This window comes from Panthera leo, chromosome A1, assembly GCF_018350215.1.
Source record: "Panthera leo isolate Ple1 chromosome A1, P.leo_Ple1_pat1.1, whole genome shotgun sequence".
In the NCBI taxonomy this organism is placed as follows: Eukaryota; Metazoa; Chordata; class Mammalia; order Carnivora; family Felidae; genus Panthera; species Panthera leo.
This window is the reverse complement of record NC_056679.1, coordinates 146978873-146979487: the sequence shown is the minus strand read 5'-3', so window position 1 is coordinate 146979487 and position 615 is coordinate 146978873.

Sequence of the window (615 nt, the reverse complement as noted above, 5' to 3'; positions counted from 1 at the left end):
TCCAGTTCAGTGCTTCCCTGGCTTCCCTAATATAAGAATCAGCCAAAACATTTGCTAACAACAACATCAGCAAAACTATTAGACCCTCAACCCACGACTGCTGAAACAGTTTCTGGGAAAGAGGCTTGGAAACCCCAGAAAATTCTCATCATTAAGAAAAGTTGGAACGCCCTGGCCAGCTCATTCCCCTGCCCAGTTAGGAGACTTCCTTACAACATACTGAACATGTAACCAGCCTTTTGTTCTACCTTGGTCTCAGAACTTCCACCAACGAGAATCGTGAACAGACCTGGTGCAAATCTCTACTATTCTATTATTCACCTACTATTCACCAACCATGTGACTTTGAGAATTCACTCGACCTGACTCTAGTGTCTTCATCTGTAAAATGGAGGTACTAAATACAATTTCAAAGGTTTTTTTTTTGTTTGTTTTTGTTTTTTTTTTTTTTTGTGAGCAAGCAAGATGCCAAATGTAATGCATTTAGCACAGGGCCTGAACAAAATAAGCACTCACTACATGCCAGCTAATACAGTTTAGACAATGATTTGCAACCTTGGCTGCATGTACATGTCACCTGGGAGGTTTTAAAAATCCCAAGGCCCAGGCTACACA